General features: G+C 37.2%; 1 pseudogene; it reads left to right on the forward strand.

Moving 5' to 3' along the window:
• The window catches only part of LOC104744106, a 2,893-nt pseudogene extending 1,217 nt beyond the window's left edge, over nt 1-1,676 (forward strand).

The raw sequence follows: 5,625 nt of genomic DNA on the forward strand, positions 1-5,625 counted from the left end.
ACTGCTGACCAAGCAACAGAGTACTTATCTGACAAGCAGTTTGGTAATAATGTTGTTCATCCGAGCTCTCGAGGAGTCAATTATTTTACTTTGACATTAAAGATTTACGATAATGTGTATCTGCACAGGGAGATAGTTGAAGGCGGGAAAGGGAACAAGGACGACGTTGGTATTGGGAAGCTACTGAGAATTGGAGATGAAACGTGCGAGTGTCTAGATTGGCTGATGGATTGGTATGTTGGTCTGTTGGTATCTCGTCTTGTGACCATGCTCAACCATCGCAAGTTCCGAACCAGGACTCAACCGGAAGTAGATGATCTCCTCAGGATTGAGAAGGCCGAGAATCCAAGGATGGTAGTCTATGCTTTTGGGATTTCGCACGAACATCCGGGTGCCATCATACTGACTTACATACGGAGCATCAATCTACACCATGAGTATATAAGTTCATGCCCAAAGGGGTTCAAGTTTAGGAAAAGGATGTTTCAGGATCTTGGAAGGCTTGTAGCTTATTTTAAGAGGCACTTGCGTAGATTTTAATCTAGATTAACATGTTTCAAGTACGTTTTTGACATATATATAGCAAGGTTGTGACTCTTTTCATTTGTCTATTATATATTCAAAATAAAATAAAGTGCATAAAAATCATTTGTCTACTGATGTATATTCATAATAGAACAACATTTACATAGCAATTTATAATCCCCTTAGCTCAGGTTCTTTCTTAATTTGTACTTCTTCAGATTTAAATTGCAGTGATTAGTATGTTGGTGCAGTTTCACCTCCGGGAGGAGACTTTTTAGATCCTGTGAGTTCTGCAACCCTTAGTACTGCGCAGGTAATAATGTCACGTTGCAGACAATGAAGAGAACGTCAAATCCTTTACTCAGAAGCTTTGGCCTCAAGGCAACAAGAATTTCAGGTTTTATGATCTTTAAAATATTTGCTTCTTTCGTTAGGATGTTTTAAAAAACTGATCAAAACTCTGAAGAATTGGTGAGAATTTGCTCTGTTTCTTCAGCGACACGGTTCTGTCATTTACCAAGAATGTATAAGAACTGGACTTCAAGATCCGGAGAATGGTTATGAAGAGCTTCGATATCGATGAAAACTACATAGACGAACATCTCAAATCGACGAAATGCCTAATGCGGATGATGAAATACAATGGAGTTGATGAAACAGAGGAGGGGCTAGGCATGGAGGCTCATACAGATAGAAATGTGCTCACCATAGTTTGCCAGAACGATGTAGCATACGGAGGGTTAGAGGTGAGAACCATAGACGGTAGCCACTGGATCATAGCCAATCCTTCTCAAGATTCTTCATTCCTCGTCATTGGTGGAAGTATTTTGCATGTAAGTCCCAACCTTTTCTCTCTACTATACTTTTCAATAGATGATGATGCTGAAAGATGTTTTCAGGTACTGCTGAACGGCAGGGTGCAATCTGCGGTTCACCGTGTGGTTAGAATGGGGACGGAAACAAGGTACTCAGCTGGACTTTTCTCTATGCCAGATACAGAGGATTTGATATGTGCACCGGAGGAGATGGTTGATGCCGAGTATCCTCGCCTGTTTAACCCCTTTGATTTCGAAGCATACTATAAGTTCACCTGCGAGGGATCCGGAAGGAGAGATCTATCTGGTCTCAAGACTTATTGTAGCCTCTTGTAATCTGATTCTCCATGTAATAAACCTTTGTTTTTACTTCCTTTAAAACAGAATCAATGTTTGACTGTTTCAAACAGTCTATTTGTAAACAACAACAACCCAATATCTTGATGTCAGAGTAATAATATTAAGAGTTCCTAATATTAATCTCGAAAACAAATTATACAAATAAAGAAGAAGAAATAAAAAAAAGTTTTTTGGAAGTTTTTATAGTGGATGAATGTAAATATGAGAAAGAAAAAAAAACGTAAAAAACAAAAAATAATTTCTATATATACATTTGAGAAAAATAAGGGAATAATGAGCGAGATAGATTGCAAAAGAGACGCTTTGCAGTAGTGAGTATGATGAGTAATAAAAAAAAAGGTATTTTTTTTTAACATCACAGTAACCCACAAGTACCACCAAATTTCTATGGTGGAGTCTTTAAAGTAGTTCAACCTAAGAAAGATATTAGAAAATTAATTTCCATTTCAAAAACAAAAGACTAATTAATGGATCTAATTAATAAAAATATAATAAGACTCTGAATTTATGGTATTACTAATCAACAATGCTTAAGACCCAACCTTCAAAAGCTAGATATGAGCACAAAGAGAACAGGTTTTGAGTGATAACAATAATGAGTTCGGAAACCACTCTTGCTCTTCGCTCCCGGTAATTGTCTTCACAAGTCAAGACCTAAACTGAGAACTTTCTAGTGGGAGTTGGTGGTATTTACTGAGTGATGAAGAATGGAATGAACACGAGATTCTCAGCCGGATTGTTCTCTGTTCCAAAAACAGAGGATTTGATAAATGCACAGAACAAATGGTTGACGCCACGCATCCTCACTTGTAAAAGCCTGTCAATATTTGAAGCATAACCATTCTTGTTGCTCTGTTCTTACATTCAGCAAAGATTTCGCTGAAAGCATAAACCATTCTTGTTGATTTCGCAAAGATCATCCACGCTTCACTTGTAGCGAATTTTGCAAAGATGAAATCTATGAACCTTTATATGATAGAATAAAACATTCATTCACTTATAGCTAATTGGTGTTTGATGACCTTATGTAATTTTTTACATAAACTTTTGGATTTCTTTGGGATGTGAAGTTATCTCAAAGCATAATGTTGTATTTAACGAGGAGACAGTTGGTCCTAATTTCTTACTCTGAATCTGTATATGAATCTGAATGTTATATCTGATTTCTTTCTAGCCTCTCTCTGCTTGTATTGTTGATGGTTATGATTAACTTTTATGCCACCAAAGAAACCCATATGCCCAAGTATATATAGTATCATGGCAAAATGTTTGAAATTGAATCAAATTGTGGCATACGTGTAATGTAATCAATGCGTATTATGGGTGAAGAGGTCTCTTATTCGCAGTGGTTCTTTCTGGGCAGAAAAGGATAACACAACGTGTGGTTCATGGATTTGGCGGAAACTTTTGAATTATAGGAGCCTAGCAAAGCAGTTCATTAAGTGGGAAGTGCATAACGGTGAATCTACCTCTTTTTGGTTTGATAACTGGTGTTCACTGGGTTGTTTATATGATGTCTTGGGGGATAGGGGTTTTATTGATCTCGGAATCCCAAAGCCAAGCACCGTAGCTGAAGTACTGCCTAGGCAGCGGCGACGGCGACATCGGCTCTCCTTACTTAATATTGTAGAGGAAGAGATAGAGAAACTGCAGCTTCATCACTCTCGTGAGGTACAGGATGTACCACTCTGGAAGGGGAAAAATGACTATTACCGGAACAGCTTCACTACCAAGGAAACTTGGTCACACATCCATGTCTCTCGCCCACAGCTAGCTGAATACAGAGTGATATGGTTCTCACAAGCCACTTGTAAGTATGCTTTTCTTACTTGGTTGATTTTCAAGAACAGAGTCGCAACAGGGGGAAAAATGCAGCAATGGTCTCCACAGGCTAACGTAAGCTGTATCTTCTGCAATCACCCGTTACAGACAAGAGACCACCTTTTCTTTCAATGTTTTTATTCACAGTTGGTGTGGGAAGGGTAGTGAAAAAGCTCCTCACAGACAAATACACAAGTCGTTGGCAAGAAGTTCTTTCTCTTCTTGTGGGTAATGCTCTTGATAAAACGTTAAGATTCATCCTGGGTTATGCTTTTCAAACTACCATTTACCTACTTTGGAGAGAAAGGAATGGAAGACGACATGGTGAACACCCATTGACGACAGAGCACCTGATTAAGCAGATCGACAAGTATGTCTGCAACCGTCTAACCACACTTCAAGGAGGTCAAAGCACATCCATTCAAGTTTGGTTTGAGGCTAGATTCTACTGAATGTTTTATTTTCAAACTGTTTTAAAGTTTATTGCCACATAAACTTTGTAAAACGTTTATTTTTCTTTTGAATATAATTTAACATTAAATTCAAAAAAAAAAAAAATCTATACGTATTATACTAGACACTTGTTCTTATTAAACCCCATTCCCATAAAATTTTGACGTACACAAAAGGATTGATCTTTTAATGCCACCAAGGAATCCCATGTGCCCAAGTCGACCATCAAGGCAAAATGTTCTAATTATATTGTGGATATATCAAAATAAATGTCTTTCTAAAAATAAATTTGTTTGATTTTGCTTCTGAGTTGTTTCCCAACTAAAATCTCGTCACTTATGTGCATGTAAAGTAATCTATCCACATGTTATGATAAGCTCACAATATCTTTATTCAGGAAATTTTGAAAAAGACAAAAGAAAACTCTAAATCTTTTTTATTTCAGTGATTTGATCTTATCGTAATTGCTCTGAACTTTTATATTACAAAGATAAAGACAGTTTAATTTAGTCTTTCTACGTTTCTGTATTATAGACAAAAGCAAGGGAAAATGGTAAATTTCAACCCGTAGTATTTTAAAAGTGTAAATTCCTACCTAGACAATAAAACCGTATGTTTTTCAACTTAAACTCTCACTTAATTCAAATTTACTACCTAAACTTCAAATCGTTATATGTATTCCTACATTGACTCAAAGAGTTAGTCAACCGTTAAATGTTTTGATCAATTTGATATGTAAGCAATGACGTGTCAAAGTCGTTGAGTTCGAAACCTTAAAACGACGTCGCTTGGAATGAAAGGTTAAAACGACGTGTTTTGAATTGGGGGAAAGATCTTAAATTAGGGTTCTTCAGTAAGTTTGATTTCAATCTGCTCTTGTTTCTCTTTCTCTTTATCTCAGTGTCTGTTCAGCGAAAATGGTGTGCCAAAAACTAAAGACTAATCTAATGGTGAGATAAAGAGAAAGAGAGACACAAGCATATTGAAGTCAAACTTACTGAAGAACCCTAATTTAAGATCTTTCCCCCAATTTAAAATACGTCGTTTTAACCTTTCATTCCAAACGACGTCGTTTTAAGGTTTCGAACCCAACGACCTTAACACATCATCGCTTACATGTCAAATTGATCAAAACATTTAACGGTTGACTAACGCTGGTTGAGTCAATATAGGAATATGGATAAAAATTTGAAGTTTAGGTAGTAAATTTGAACTAAGTGAGGGTTTAGGTTGAAAAACACAGGGTTCTGTTGTCTTGGTAGAAATTTACACTTTTGAAATAGTACGGGTTAAATGTTACCCTTTTCCCACAAAAGCAATGTGTTGTCACAACATAAGAAACATGTAGTTGTTGTTTGTTTACTTATTTTTTCCCCCACCCACCCTTCAGAATATAAGCTAAGTGTATTGGTCATAGGAAGAACCAGAACAGGTTTGTGAGCACAAGAAATGGTGAGTTTGGAAACCAAACCTCCTCTTAAGCTCCCTGTCATTGATTTCACAAGCCGAGATTTAAAGCCGGGAACTGTGGAGTGGGACTTGATGAGCGGTGATGTGCGGAGAGCTCTGGAAGAATACGGATGCTTCAAAGGATAAAGTCACTGCCAAGCCTCGAAAGGCGGTATTTGAGGCCTCAGAGGATCTTTTCCGG

The sequence above is a fragment of the Camelina sativa genome, chromosome 14 (genome assembly GCF_000633955.1).
Source record: "Camelina sativa cultivar DH55 chromosome 14, Cs, whole genome shotgun sequence".
Taxonomy (NCBI): Eukaryota; Viridiplantae; Streptophyta; class Magnoliopsida; order Brassicales; family Brassicaceae; genus Camelina; species Camelina sativa.